The sequence below is a fragment of the Crinia signifera genome, unplaced genomic scaffold, assembly GCF_055691185.1.
Source record: "Crinia signifera unplaced genomic scaffold, ASM5569118v1 HAP2_SCAFFOLD_219, whole genome shotgun sequence".
NCBI lineage: Eukaryota > Metazoa > Chordata > Amphibia > Anura > Myobatrachidae > Crinia > Crinia signifera.
Genome location: NW_028142112.1, coordinates 43,880 through 59,633, shown reverse-complemented (window position 1 = coordinate 59,633; position 15,754 = coordinate 43,880). Strand labels below are relative to the sequence as shown.

The following is a 15,754-nucleotide window of genomic DNA, read 5'->3' as shown; positions in this document are numbered from 1 at the left end:
AGATTAACATATGCGATCCGCAGGTTTGGGAAGGTAATACTGATTATTGGGTGTTCCTCTGAATAGAGGGTATAGCCTTTAAAGTATGAACATAACAACATAGCAATTAGTACACATTTTTATAACAATTCTGGGTACTTATGTAATATCTGGACTCCCGTTTTTCTTATGAGTCCGCGTCCCCTTGCGGGGCTCGCTGCGCTCACCACGCTTCGGGCACGGTGGCTCGCTGCGCTCGCCACACTATATAAAATCAACTCTATGCCTAGTTGGATAGTAGGGGTATGAAAAAATGGGGTGCATTTAACATGGGAGTCCAGATAATACATAAGTACCCAATTCTGTGTTGCCCCCCCAGATCATAACAGTTTCCATGGGTCTAATCATTCTATAACCGGGTGGAGGTCAAGGGATTCTAGAATTTTGAGTGGCCAAGGTTTTAGTTCTGATGTATGCTTCCCACTTCCTCAAGAAAGATTTCTTTAGCGATTGAATGGATTGTATATTGTTATATCTGTCTAGTCCTATAACTATTTAATAATTCTTCCACATCTGGTAAGTTTGGTTTATGGTTGGTGATCCAAGACTTCTATATTGCCTTTTTTGCCACTGTAAACAAAATTGTCAGAAATGGTATGAGTTGTCTTTGGCTATTATTTAGTTGCCATGTGTCAAAATTTAGGAATATTACTGGTATGGGTTGAAGTTTAACTTTTTAGGAAAAGTTCTTCTGTATATAGTGTATAATCTTGAACCAAAACTTTTTTATGTACCCACAGTCCCAGAAGTTATGGAACAGAGATGCAGAATAATAGCCACATTTGAGACCTCTTTCCGTCTCATTGGGGTCAAAGTAGCTTCGCTGTCTCTGCAACAAGAAAGCTCCATGAATGGTCTTCTAATCTGTCTCTTGCAAGGCTGAAGATTGGAGAGTTTTCATAGATGATTCATAGTACTTGAATATATCAGATACTTGTAGGGATGGGATGTCTTGCACCCACGAATCCCTCGTCTTTTCTTGTAATACAAATAAAGGATTCTTCTGCATCTCTGTGTAAATGAGTTTTGATTTAAAGGTGTCGGTCTGGATTTTATTCACCCAAGTGTGGAGCAGGGAATGGGATGATGACATAATATTTTGGGTTGGTAAAGATTGCACGAAGTGTTGAATTTGGATTATTGGGAAGAGCATTATTTGGTAGCCCAAATTTGTCCTTAAGAGTGGTAAACGATAAAGTCTTTCCTCCTGGGTCAAACACCGGGTATATTTAAATTTTTTAAGACTTGCGCTCAAGTCTCTTGAAAATTGGGTTATTTATTCCCGGAGGGAACAGTGGATTGCCACATATAGGTATCCATTCCGTAGACAGTGGGTCTAGGTCAATCTTAGAGCATATGAAGTGCCATGCACTATGCATATCCTGAAACAAGGGGTTGCTATATACGTGTGATGGGATTTGTTTCTTCGGTACGTGTATAAGGGCTTTGGGCGAGTACGGGAAGAGGACAGCCTTGTCCAATTCAAATAAAGAATACAAGTCGGCCTCCTGCAGCCATCCCACCCCCACTCAAGTTAGTAGAGAGCAGGAATAATTTGTAATGTCCGGGAGTCCCAAACCTCTATTAACTTTAGAAAGGTTTAACTTCACCAGGGAGATCTTAGGCTTCTTACCATTCCATATGAATTTGGAGCAGGCCTGTGTTAAGGTTTTAACATCGGAGGACAGGATTTTTGTTGGGAGCATTTGCATTGGATACATTATTCTCGGGATTTTCACTGACTTCACAACTTCAATTCTTCCCAGAAGGGAAAGGGGCAGGGAAGTCTAGTCGTGGAGTGTCTTCAGGATTTTTGACATAATTGGGGGATGATTTCTCCTATATAAATCTGATAGCCTATTAAGGATTTGTATGCCCAAGTACTTAATATGGGATGTTTGAATTTTTATTGAGTGTAATATATCAGTAGGTGGGAATGTGGGTGGGGGGGCTTTTAAAAGTAGTAGCTCTGATTTTGTCTACATTGACTTTGTATCCCGAGAAGGTACCAAAGTTATGTAACATTCGGAATATCAATGGAATGGTGTACTGTGGATATGACGGAAACAACAACATGTCATCGAATAAGGATACACAAAGTTCTATATTACGAATCTGAATCCCCTGAAATTCTGGGGATTCTCTTAGATGTATAGCTAATGGCTCAAGAGCCAAAGCAAACCGTAATGGTGAGAGGGGGCATCCCTGCCTCGTTCTTCTCAAAATGGGCAATGGATCCGACAGTAGGCCATTACTTATAATCCGGGAGGAGGCACCCTCATATACCGTTGATAGGAAGCGTACAAAGGTCTCTGGGAAAGCAAAGCGTTTCAATGTGTGATGCAGGTGTTCCCAGTGCACCATATCGAAGGCCTTTTCAGCATCTAAAGATAGAATAGCTTTTGGGTCCTCCGACACAGCACACTGGGAAGCATTGACCGCTCCCAACACTCGTCTGATGTTAATCAAAGAGCTCCTCCCTATGACAAAACCAGTCTGGTCTTTATGTATTAGCTTGGGTAGGATTTGCTTGAGACGTTCTGCCATAATCTTCATGAGCAACTTGTAATCAATATTCAATAAAGAAATTGGTCTATAAGAACTGGGAGAGGATAAGTCCCTGCCTGGCTTAGGTATCACTCTGAGTATGGTCGAATTAAAGTGACTAGGGATCGTGTTGGATGACATTATAGTATTAAACACCTTTGTAAGAATCAGGACTAATTTCCGTGATAACAGTTTATAGTATTCTGGTGTAAGTCCGTCCGGACCAGGTGCTTTACCTAATTTAAGATTAGATAAAGCTTTGGCTACTTCTTGAAAAGTGATTTCCTGGGTAAGGAAATTCGAATCCTCTTCAGAGATCTGGGGTGGTGTGATAGTTTCCCAAAATTTGATAGTATGATCAGAGGTTGGTTTGGAGTATAAGTTAGTATAAAAGTCGCAAAAAACCTGTGCTGTCTGGGTATTAGATGTTGTAAGAGAGTTGCGTAGTGGTCTTATTGTCGCAGGGGGCCTTTGTCCCTGTAGTAGTGAGGAGAGTAGTTTACTTGATTTGTTTCCAAATCTATGGAATCTCGCTCTTAGCAAATGAATATATGGATTCTGATCTCTCTATTGAGGCTTCACAAGTCCTTTTTGCAGATAGATAGCTATTTAGTGGTGGGAGAAGGGGAAGTCCTAAAGTCCCGGAAGGCGTCGCCAAGTTTCAGCTGAGCTCGTAAATGCTCTTGCTTTACTTTCTTTTTTAGATGTAACATCTGGGAGATCATTTTCTCCCCTGATCGTGGCTTTAGACGCCTGCCAGAACAGTAGGGGTCTACCTCCTCGGCCTCACTGTTCTCTCTAGCATAGTTGTCCCAAGCAGTTTTAACTGCATTTCTAAGGTGTACAGATGATGCCAATGCTATGGGACATCTCCAAGATGGGGGGGTGGCCAGTTTTTTGGTGAGGTGAAGTTTAATGTATACCACAGCGTGGTCCGAGAGTACAATCGGAGCCATCTCCGCAAACTCTACTTTGGGGAGGAGAAAATGGGACAAAAAGATATAATCAATGCGGGACATTCTGTTCGTGGCTGCAGACAGACACGAGTAATTCTGCTCTCTTGGGTGCATCACTCTCCATGTGTCTAGCATCTGTAGTTGCTCACAGAATTTGGGGATGCCAAATTTGGGAAGTCTGCGGGGAGAGGTATGGTGCTCTTGTCTATCTAGGTGGTTAGAAGAGACTAGGTTTAGGTCTCCACATAATATCATTGGCAGGTGCAAAAATGGGGACATAACAGCGATCAATTACCTAAAAAAGGGATTGGAATACTGATTAGGAGCATACACATTAATACATACAAATTCTTGGTGATCAAATTTTAGTTAGCACAACACAAATCGGCCCTGAGGGTCCGAGATGACCTTAACCACTTCTATGTCTAAATTATTTTTGGCTGGAATAACTACACCTCTCGCTTTTGATGTGTAAGGGGAAGATGCCAGAAGTTTCCACTTCATCATATTGAGTTTGACTGTTTCCTGAGGTAGCAAATGCGATTCCTGAATACACACCAAATCAAGACTGAGTTTGTTCAAATGCACTAAAATTCTCTTTCGTTTCACAGGGGAGTTGATCCCGCCCACATTCCAGCTCCCTATGTTAATCGCCATAGTGGCTGAATATGGATTGAATGACTACCTTGACAACAATATTCCGGAATATTGTTGTCAAGGTAGTCATTCAATCCATATTCAGCCACTATGGCGATTAACATAGGGAGCTGGAATGTGGGCGGGATCATTAATACAAATGTACAATAGGAGCTGCTTTCTTTCCTGAGGGGGTGTTGGGGAGAAGGGTGGGTAACCGGAGAGTGGGGTAGACAAAACAATAAAAAACTGTATCTGAATAGCCATAAAGGCGTGCTTCCATAACGTAAAAGGTGAGAGTAACACATCTCACCTTTATAACTTTCTGCGTAGACTCCTACACCTACCGACTCACTTATAATATTTAACTAATTAAACATTTGACCGTCTTAAAACAAACATTTCCTAATGCTTTGTTAGCTTATAACACAAACCAGTAGGGTAAAGAAGTGTGATTCGGCCCAGCTGGGGTTTTCAACGTGGTAACTATCAAGGTGAAATCACAAAAATATAGACCACATCAAGTCCATGAACTTCTACAATGTAGAGAATAAGCAGGAAGAACATGTCTCTTTAGTCGAGTGGGGGAGTCACTTGCAATCTGACATGTGTATTCTGCTGGTCTGAGCTGTGTTCTTCCATCAAAAAACCTTCTGCATCCCGTGCTGACCTAAAGTCCTTATATGAGGACCTATCATATATCCTGAGTCTCGCTAGATACATTAGTGCAAACTTCCTTTCCAGCCTAATAAGCCAGGAACAAATTGGTGAAAACTATCTTCTCTGTTTCATCAGTTCTGGAGTGTAAACTTGAAAAATGAGGATTTGGTGTCCCTCCCAAGATAAATCCCTGTGTCTGCGGGACATTGTCCAGATAAGTTCTTTATGTAGGTCAGTCATTTTCAACCGGTGTGCCGCGGCACACTAGTGTGTCGCGGCCAGTTGTCAGGTGTGCCGCCTGGCCGCGGGTCACGGCGGCTCACCAAATCAAAATCGTGGGTGGCACTGGCGCCCACTGGCATTCCTGGTGGCTGGCCGCACAGTCACCCATATTTTCTGGCCGGCTTGTGATGTGACGCGCTGGCGTCACACCGCGCTCTGCCCTCTCCTCTGCCCTACGCTGTACTCCTCCTGAGTCAATACAGCGCAGGGAGAGGGAGCGCGGTGTGATGCCAGCGCGTCATGCGGTGTCTGTTTGGGTCCCCCCTCCTCACCTCCCATCAGTGACTTACTTTTTAACTTGCTTATAAAGATCCCGCAAGAAGCTGCGCAAGAAGCCGCAGCACTGTTTTTATTCCCCCATGTGAAGTGTACAGACTCCGTCTTCAGCATGAAAGCCGGGACAACGGCTACAGTAGCTGTCGGGGAGTCAGCCTGCATTTGAGTTATGTCACAGCGGAACAACAAAGGGAACGCAGTGCTTAAGGACAGGCAGGAGATTTGTGGATTAACCCTTCCTGTACCCATTGTTTCTTCCATGGGACGGATTGTTCTTTAAACAAGTACTGGACGACTTTTGTGAGTGAACATTTTTCTTAATTTCATAAGTGTATTTTTTTTTTACAAGATTGCTTTTTAAACATATTAAATTCTGCTATACTAGTACAAACACCGGACTGAGCCTCTTCTAAACAACTAACCCTAAGCACCTGTACTATATATTTCTCCAAACCTTCCTGCTTTTTATTATTGTTTTGCTAATTGAACCGGCTGGAAATCTATTAAGGCTGTTGGGGGAGCTTGATTAGACTACACATTTCACCATATTTTACAAACACTACACTTCCCAGACTGTATATACACATGTCTGTATTATAGAGACCATGCCCACTTTTCTGAATAAGTCACGCCCCTATATTTTTCCCCGTGAGCACCCACCAGCAAAAACAAAAATCGGCACCTGTGGGTGGCAGCGCTGTCACTGTGTGTAGTGACACGCAGGGGTCGGGCAGGGTTAGAGGCTCGTGCTCGGCGCTGTCCTGTGGAGCCGACGCCTGTGCTTAGCAGGCACATCAGATCAGCCTGTGCGTAGAAGCGCCAAGCCTGTCCCGGCGCATGCGCAAAAGGCCCTCATGGACGCTGGGGCTTCTGTCGGCGCCATCTTACAAGGTGACGGAGAAAAGAGCCCGGCCGAATCCTGTGTTTACAGCCTGCGTCCTGCAAACACAGTGCCGCTTAAAATGGACCACTTCCGCTGCAATGTAGGGGTAAGCGCAGGTGCCAGCTGGCAGCCGCCCACACAAATTGTCAGGGCTTTCACTTCTACAGTTATTTGTATTTGGGTTGGTGCAGCTGTCCCAGATCTGCCACCTACCATGTGTGGGTGGCTATAGTATTATATTAATGATAATATTTAATTAATCGATGTTAAGCTTGGCCAACCTGTGGTTTTTGGCAATTGTGAAACTACATGCCAGCATGCCCTGCCACACTTTTAATGGTCTCTAATAACAATACTGTGACAGGGCATGGGCATATATGTCAATATTTGCTGTTATATGTAGTATATTTGATTAAAAACTGTTGGTGTGCCTTGGCGATTTGAAAGTCTTGTCCGGTGTGCCGCGAGCTAAAAAAGGTTGAAAATCACTGATGTAGGTAATTAAGTGTTTTGAAAATAACCGCTCTGGGTCTTGGGCCGTTGTGGCCCTAGAGTGTGTGCGCGCTCTATCACCATATCTGAGCAGCAGTCCTGGATGTTAAGTAGCTCTGGCAGCTTGATTTTTATAAACTGGAAAAGGTCTGCCCCTTTTATAGATTCTGGTAAACCAATAATCGTAGGTTTTGCCTTCTGGATCTATTTTCCAGATCTTGTACCTTGTTGTATAAGTACAGTATGTCTGTGGAATGTTGCTTTACTAAGGGTTTTTATTTCTGCCACATCTTGAAAGCACTCCCCAACCCTGAATTCAGCTTCTACCACAGGCTTCTGCAGCTGGGCTAGCTGCTTGTTTATTTTATCTTTAGTGCCCCAAAAAGCCTTTGCTGTTCTTCCTTTTTCTGTCACAAAGTGACTTTTTTCTTCTTCTGTCTATTTTATCTGTCTGATCTTGCAGCAGGGGAGCCATTGCAGCCCTAATTGCGCCCAACATGTCCCCATAAGTCACCAGTTCCTCAGGTTGTGGTGGTTACGTTAAGGTCAGATGCTGGGGAGGCTGGCTGAGAATCCTCCGTGTAGCTGTCTGCGGCTGAGGGTGAAGGTGGCTTGGATCTGGGAGGCATCTTGGAGGTTGTGAGTCCTGGCGTTCTAGCCTTGTTCGCGCGGTACCTGGAGCCGGGCATTCCCTCCAGGAACTTGTCCATACGGGTCTGTGAGTGTGGCTGTATGTGGAGGCTGAAACAGCCTTGAAGAGGGTGAAAGTGAGCCGGCGGGCAGCGGAGCTCTCTCACACGCGGCTGTTCATGCCGCTGCCGGAACCGGAAGTCCTATAATCTGCTTTTACTTTATATGCTAATGGTTTGTTTTTGGGTGTAAACAATTATCAAAATCCCTTATTCCCTTTAGTATCACCGCATACGGTCTGATATTTTGTCGTATGGCACAGTGTGAATTGGTATTATAAGGTTTTGTGCTTTACTAATATGTCGATCCCAGATCATCTGCATTTCCCTTGATCTAATAGCCATACAAACCATTTTCATTGTCCCTTAATCCTTAAATATGGCCTCATGCTGGCGCAAGGCACAGCTTTGTGCATTAATCCTTTGTGGGGTTTTCAGTCCTAGGTCCAGCTTGTTGTTCCTAATGATCAAATGGTTTGTATGTCTGTAGTGACCATTAAACCATAAGTTTGGCATCATGCACTGTAGCACTATTAATGATCCTGCTCTGTGAAATGTAGCGAGCCACCGTGCCCGCAGCTTGGTGAGGAGATAAATGAAGACTGATACTTCCCTATTCGTAATTTCCTGATATCTTCTTATCTCGTCTTGGTCCCGTGTTTGGAATATGAAAAGATAAGAAAAAAGAGGGACAAATCTCCTCGTGTAATCCTGTTTATACTGGGTGATTACAAGAACCTTCTATATCACAAAGTTGGTAATCCAATAGCCTATGATATTAGCTATTGAGTTAAATGTGGATCAAATGAAATGTGGGGGTTCTTATCTCCCCCTTCCAAGTGCACTCACACAATAGTAGAATGTTATGCAGCTTGTAAAAAAAATCTTGTATTCAAACAGGAACTGTATCCAAAAATAATGTGTTGGGGGTAGGTCCCCCTCCCGGTTTACTCACTCAGAACTGGAGTACAGATCGCATGTAGTCTGGGTCTTTCTCCAGATATCCTACGTCCTTGATGGGAGTGTGGGTAAATTCGTTATATCTAAAAGATGACACTGGTGGATACTGTATATAATACAACAGATATCCTTTTTATTTAATTGATTAACATACGTGTCACTTTTAACATAAAATCCATAGGTAAAGTATTCTCAGAGGCTTTTTGTATGGATTTTATGTTAAAAGTGACACGTATGTTAATCAATTAAATAAAAAGGATATCTGTTGTATTATATACAGTATCCACCAGTGTCATCTTTTAGATATAACGAATTTACCCACACTCCCATCAAGGACGTAGGATATCTGGAGAAAGACCCAGACTACATGCGATCTGTACTCCAGTTCTGAGTGAGTAAACCGGGAGGGGGACCTACCCCCAACACATTATTTTTGGATACAGTTCCTGTTTGAATACAAGATTTTTGTTACAAGCTGCATAACATTCTACTATTGTGTGAGTGCACTTGGAAGGGGGAGATAAGAACCCCCACATTTCATTTGATCCACATTTAACTCAATAGCTAATACCATAGGCTATTGGATTACCAACTTTGTGATATAGAAGGTTCTTGTAATCACCCAGTATAAACAGGATTACACGAGGAGATTTGTCCCTCTTTTTTCTTATCTTTTCATATTCCAAACACGGGACCAAGAAGAGATAAGAAGATATCAGGAAATTACGAATAGGGAAGTATCAGTCTTCATTTATCTCCACACATCTCCATAGCGCCCATATTTCTATATTTCAAATATCCTACACTCCTTTAAATTGTATAAAAAGTCCGGGTGGGCTTTTTTCATTTGGACCAGAAATATAGGCAGCTCTGCGCAGATTGGTCTAGATCCCACATTTCCCTTTTTTCTATGGTGAGTACAGTGAGCCCGCTGGGGGCTTTGTTGCGCTCGCCATGCTGTCTGAGTCCGGCCAGTTGGGATCCCGACTGTCGGAACCCTATACCACACCCAATTTAAGCATGCATGGGATAGTTATATGGTTATCCTGACATAGAAATAAGGATCAAATATTGTTTGAGGTAACAATATGGTTACAAAAGGGTCGGACTAGATTCTTATCTGCCATCATATTCTCTGTTTCTAGAAAAGTAAAAGGCCAAATTTGGGTGAGACGCGAATTTTCATGGTGATATCCCAGTTTTGAGAATGTCGCACATCCCAACTATACATTGCTTGTTTGCCTAGCAACATACATCTTTTAATCTTATAATGTTAAATGGTCTTTACTTAAGCTAAAGTATGCCAACTCCCTTTTTATGACCCATGGTAAAATAATATAATATTGCATTTGAAAACTAGAAATCGGATGCATTAGGAACATTGTGACTACAGTACATGCAAGTTTCTGGATGGTTACTGAGCACAGTTTTCTTACAGAGTGACAGTCTATTTTATTATAAGAACAATTATAGTGGTTATTTCCTTGACTAAGATACATCCCATTATCTGGAAGGAACCCTCTTTTTAAAGAGTACCTTGGAATTAAACCTCATCTGCTTATACTCAACAAGATGGACCTGGCAGACCTGTCTCATCACAATGTAAAAATTCCAAAGTAAACCTCTGTTTTAAGATGGAAAGAATATGAAAACTGTATACTAAAGGTCCATACACACTGAGTGACTATGCATACACACTGAGCCGCTTTCCCCCTTCCCAATCTCCTTCAGCGCGGAGAGGACAGCTTTGCATAGCGCAGCTCTATGCAAAGCCATCCTTAAAGCTGCTCATCTGCTGGTTTTAACAGCAGATGAGCGGCTTTCCCAGCGATGATGCGGGAGCACACAGCAGTGCTCATCGCCGGGCCATACACACTGGGCGGCTTTGAGCTGAAAGCCGCTCCAACTGGGTGTTTTGAGTGACTTTCAGCTCAGTCGCCCAGTGTGTGTGGGCCTTAAATAGTTCTTTAACCTCCCCGCGGTCCAAGAACTATTCCTAGCCAGGGTCAAAAAACGTCCAGGAAGGTCTCGGCGGACAAGCTACACCATGGCCACAGCCTGTTTGAACCCCTTCCGTCAGGCAGGCGCTATAGGTCCATCCCAGCAAGGACGACAAGAACAAGGAAAAACTTCTTTCCAATAACTGTCCAACAACTAAACAACTCTGATCGCCCCAAATCCTAACTTGAACTGTTCTAATTACGAGAAATGTATGTGATGTATGTCATGCCCCTCCTATCTCCCCACCCCCATGGGGGGAAAGTCACTCAAAACACCCAGTTGGAGCTGCGTTCAGCTCAAATCAAGTCCTGCTTGATGCTGCACTGTCACCGCAAAAAATTCCAAGTATACGCAAGTATACATGGCCAATAAATCTCTTAAGCTGCCCATAGACAGTCCGTTCCCATACCATCCGTTCTGTACTATGAGATGCGCGCTCCCGCGCATCTCATCGTATGGTACAAAAAGTATGTGCTGCACATACTTTTTGTACTAGCTGTTTATCGCATCGCATGCACAAGGCATGCGATGCGATGCGTACTATATAAGTCCCAAACGGATCCGTTAAACGGACCGTGTATGGGCAGCTTTATACTGTTTAATACAGACCTTATTCTCTCGAGTTTATTATAGGATGCATCATTCCCTTTGAAAACGAATGCATTGAGCTTTCCTTATACTATTAGTTCTCCAGCTTGGCATGAATCTATGAATTGCAGTGGAATTCAGTGCTAAAGAGGGAATTGAACACTATTGCCTTAGTCCACAGAGGCTGTTGGTCTCTCCAGTGAGATGGGCTGCTCAGGAAATCTGCATTGATAAAGCTTTGGAGGTGCAGTTTGAAAGCTAAAGCGTTGCCATATGAAAAGTCATTGGGTATACAGCATGATGGTCGACAGGGTCATTAGGTTGACACGAGCATTAGGTCGACATGGGGAAGATCGACAGTCAAAAGGTCGACATGGGGTTTTTCCATTCACCCCCCACAATTTCGACACAGTCGACATGGACGCTGAAACGTAGCACCATGTCTCCCACCACCCCCTAGTGGATGGTAGGGACCTTGCCCATGTCGACCTAATGCTTGTGTCAACCTAACCCATGTCGACCTACAGTCATGTGGACCTTTCTGCATGTGAACCTACCTGCATATCGAGCTTAATGCATGTCGACCTAATGGTGTTGACCTAGTGACTGTATCCCGTTATGCAATGTTATCTCACAAAACTAGCATATAGGGGGACATTTACCAAAATGGATTCGTAGAAAAAAGGTGTATTCGTAGGCAGAAATACACCTTTTTTTTACGAATTTGTATTTTCGGGATTTACAATCCCAAAAATACAACAATTCGTAGTCCTAAAGATGGAACATTCGTATTTGTATTTACAAATACGAATGTCCTACACCATCGATAGGATACGACAGAAATCACCATTCAAAAGAATGGTGGTTTCTGATTTACTAAGCAGCCGTACTGATAATACGGCTGCTAATTGGTGTAAAACACCCACGCAAATACGACAGGAAAATACACCTTGCTTTCCCTGTCGTATTTGCTTTAAGCCTGCACAGATCAGTCAGATCCGTGCAGGCTTCAGTGTAAAAAAATAGAAAAAAAATTAAATATAAAAAAAAAACGGCGTGGGGTCCCCCCCACAGCCGTAACCAGCACCAGGCTGATGGAGCCTGGAGCCGGTAATTAAAAATCAGGGAACCCGACAAATAGGGGTTCCCCGATTTTTAACAACCAGCCCCAGGCTCCTGCTCTGGGGCTGGTTCCCAAAATACGGGGGACAAAATGTATACGGGTCCCCCGTATTTTAAGAACCAGCCCCAGGCAAAACCAGCCAGCAGGGTAATGCCACAGCCGGGGGGAGACTTTTTATGCAAGTCCCCCCGGCCAAAGCTATTGGCCGCCTTGCGGCCTAGCGGCTCCTGATTGGCCGCTAGGCCGCAAGGCGGCCAATAGCGGCATTCGGGAGGCGGAGCCGCACGATGTAAACAAACACTGTGCGTCTCCGTGTCCGCTTGGTTTCGGGCTGTCGTTTGTTTTTTTGCCAAGACACTTACCTGGACTACGTCGCGCTGGGACAGGTGAGTATGGTTTCCTTCCACAGCTTCCCAAATGGATTTCGTCGGATCCGGACGGCGACAGCGACGGTCGACATGGAGGAAGAAGACGACACAGGACCAGAAGACGACGACACAGGACCAGGGATACCTACGGAAAGAAGATAGGTAAGTATTAGTATGTGTGGGCTTTGTATGTAATAAAATTTTATTTTAAAAGTGTGTCAGTGTGTTTTGTGCACTATTTTTTTAACTGTGGAACTACAAGTGCCAGCGGGCCCTTTAATGCCCAGCAGGCTGGGACTTGTGGTTCTCCAAGTCCCAGCTTGCTGGCACTTGTAGTGCCACAGTAAAAAACAATAGGTTCATCTTTTTTTTTACACGATAATCAGCTCGATGCCCACCGCCCAGGGGCATCGAGGACAGCACCAGGCTTCAGCCTGGTCAGGTAAGTCCTGGAGGGGAGGGACCCCTTTATTGGGGGGGTCCCCACTCCCCCAGGGCCCCTGGCCAGGCTGACTGGTCGGTAGGGTTAATGCTTTGGCCGGGGTGACTTGCATAAAAAGTCTCCCCCCGGCTGTGGCATTACCCTGCTGGCTGGTTTTGCCTGGGGCTGGTTCTTGAAATACGGGGGACCCCTAGTCATTTTGTCCCCCGTATTTTGGGAACCAGCCCCAGAGCAGGAGCCTGGGGCTGGTTGTTAAAAATCGGGGAACCCCTATTTTTCGGGTTCCCTGATTTTTAATTACCGGCTCCAGGCTCCGTCAGCCTGGTGCTGGTTACGGCTGTGGGGGGGACCCCACGCCGTTTTTTTTTTTATATTTAATTTTTTTTCTATTTTTTTACACTGAAGCCTGCACGGATCTGACTGATCCGTGCAGGCTTAAAGCAAATACGACAGGAAAATGGTGTTCTATTTTCCTGTCGTATTTGCGTGGGTGTTTCACACCACTAAGCAGCCGTATTATCAGTACGGCTGCTTAGTAAATCAGAAACCACCATTCTTTTGAATGGTGATTTCTGTCGTATCCTATCGATGGTGTAGACATTCGTATTTTTAAATACAAATACGAATGTTCCATCTTTAGGACTACGAATTGTTGTATTTTTGGGATTGTAAATCCCGAAAATACAAATTCGTAAAAAAAAGGTGTATTTCTGCCTACGAATACACCTTTTTTCTACGAATCCATTTTGGTAAATGTCCCCCCTTGAGTCAGTGTGATTGTGCTGGCCCGGGGTCCTGCAGTCTGGACTTGAACCTTCTGAATGTTAGTGATCCTGCATCATTTTTGCTAAAATTATGCTAAGAACTTCAATTTTACTGCATATTAAATGGCAGAGGTGTTTTTTTGTAGTGTGGCACTACAAGTATCAGCTCCTCTGAAGTGATTATGGAAATCTTCCATTTCTTCTATCTTGCCACAACTTTTTGAATGTTTGTATCAGGTGGTTCTCTAAAAAGATACTTACAAATCATCGGGACGGCTGGAATTCAGACAAAAAGGGGGAAATTTACTAAAGGAAATTTGTAAAAAATAGGTGTATTTGTAACCAGAAATACACTTATTTTTGACATTTACTATCCCGAAAATACGGCAATTCGTAGTCGTATTGATGTGTTATCAATACGACTACGAAATTGCCGTATTTTCGGCATAGTAAATGTCAAAAATAAGTGTATTTCTGGATACAAATACACCTATTTTTTACAAATTTCCTTTAGTAAATTTCCCCCAAAGTGTTCAATTGCCTATAGTGAGCAATTCTGTGTGAAACCAGCCTCTGTAGGGTGCAAAATCGGGAGTTGTTGCTGGCGTTTAAGCTTTGTGGGAACGGCACCTCGCACCCTAGGATCGACCCCCTATACTGTGTGTGTGTTTCCTTGCTATTCTTGTTATGTTATTCTAGAGGTAAAATGTTGCCACCATTCAGATTGTCTTGTACGGAGAATGATTCTCTCTTATTTCCCCACAGATCTGGCCTTCGGGCTGCGGCACCAGGAGGAGAGGTGGTGTACGCCACTTGCTCTCTTTCCCAACTCCAGAACGAGTGCGTAGTGGAGAGAGCCCTCGAGCTGGCGGCCTCGGAGTATGGAGTCCATGCCGAGATCCAGAGCCTCCGATCCTTCCGGGATGTGTTCAGAAATACTTTTAATTTCCACACAAATTGCCGCATAGGGGAGTTGGTCGTTCCGCATCTCACTGCAAACTTTGGACCTATTTACCTCTGTAAGCTGCTCCGCATGGGATAACGACATGCATGGAACACGGTAGAAGAGAGACTGGAGGGAATCCTAGAACTGCATCGTTTTCATGTGAAAATGGTTCACCACTGATGCTGTCAGGGATATACTGGGGCTAAACTTAAGCCCTGGCATTCCTTCTGTCTGTGTATGCACACAAACAGGGGGTGTGGTCACATGCCACGGCCCAATATGCGCATACCAGTCTGGCGGAACTGCTGGGAAAAGGCCTCAAGACTGTCTGAACGGTGCATCAGGCCATTGGTCCTTATGACATTTGTCAGATTGCTAGTCCTGCCTTGGTGTCAGCTAATGAGGAGGGGTCCGGTGTGTGCATCCTGGGCATAAGATGCCCATAAGATGCCATACTATGCTGACCATCAGAGCACAAGTTAATGAAATGTATAAACTATATTCTTATATTCACTATTGTGTGATATTGCCTTTGGCGTTTCCCCTGGTAAGTGAATCCATAATAAATCTGGCAGGAACCTATTTTCTACAGCAAAACGAAAATGCCCATAAAAATAAATTATAGATTTGATTGTAAATATCATAAACGTTAAGTGATTTTATTGTGGAGTAATTGTTTTTTGCACCTTTTTAAAAACACCGACCTACATACAAGCGATTTTTATAAGAAATAAACAATAGAAAGGTTGGATGAATTGACGTTATGGGCCCGATTCAATCCTGTTGTATTGTTGCAGCCTAGCCGCCCGGAGTCCGCTCAGGCATAGACGTTAGCAGGGGAGCGGTTTTATGGGCACGTTCCCCTGCTGCTGTCCGCCGGTTCCCGCCTCTCCTGGAGCCAACGGGCCGGCGAATGTGAAATTTGCCTAGGCTACTTGCTCCCTGGGTTTGCGGATGCGCATATTCACACATGTGCAAACCCCGAACATCGGGGACGAATTTGTACCTTAACGAATGGGTCTGAATCGGCTCCTACAGATAGAGCCATCCTCATCTAGCCCTTTAATAGGATTAAGTGAGTAATAGCATTACTCGGTACTTG

At 44.0% G+C, this 15,754-nt stretch overlaps 1 long non-coding RNA gene across 3 annotated transcripts in view; it reads left to right on the top strand.

The window, feature by feature from the left end:
• Window positions 1-15,314, top strand: part of LOC146053848 (uncharacterized) — a 30,853-nt gene extending 15,539 nt beyond the window's left edge. For 2 of the 3 annotated variants that reach the window (XR_014467851.1, XR_014467852.1), the window contains exon 5: window positions 780-1,047. This is a non-coding gene — a long non-coding RNA (uncharacterized LOC146053848). Of the gene's footprint in view, window positions 1-779; window positions 1,048-14,471 lie in introns of those variants that run through there. The other variant, XR_014467853.1, reaches the window with a different exon arrangement.
• The last annotated feature ends 440 nt before the right edge of the window (window positions 15,315-15,754 follow it).